Genomic DNA, 427 nt, shown 5'->3' on the forward strand with positions numbered 1-427 from the left:
CACAAGTAATGGGCACTGGGGGCCCCCCCCCAGTGTCCCTCAGGCCGGAGCACCTGGAGCAGTCTTGGGAGGCGGATTGGCAAAAAGCAAAACCAAAAGTGCAGGAACTCGGGAGAACTTCAGGAATGGAGCCGGTTCCTCTTCCACAGCCCCAAATGCGACCCACGAACCCTGAGCTTGTCTTTTCTTATTTGCGAGTCTGGCCTCCGCACTCCTTTAATGAAGCAGCCCTGAAGCTTGGGGCGGCGGGAGTATCTTTGCACACAGCTTGTGCGGCTGGCTGAGTGCCTCTTCTGCTTGCCCACCTCTCACCTCTGCACCTCATCTTCTGCCAGGCATGGAGGAGCCCAGCTCGCCCAGGCTTCTTGCCTCCTGCTGCCTTGGCCCTCTGGTGCACGGGTGAGTCCCCAAAGTTTGACTCTTCCTC

This window comes from Gekko japonicus, unplaced genomic scaffold (genome assembly GCF_001447785.1).
Source record: "Gekko japonicus isolate JY-2015 unplaced genomic scaffold, Gekko_japonicus_V1.1 scaffold223, whole genome shotgun sequence".
Classification (NCBI taxonomy): Eukaryota; Metazoa; Chordata; class Lepidosauria; order Squamata; family Gekkonidae; genus Gekko; species Gekko japonicus.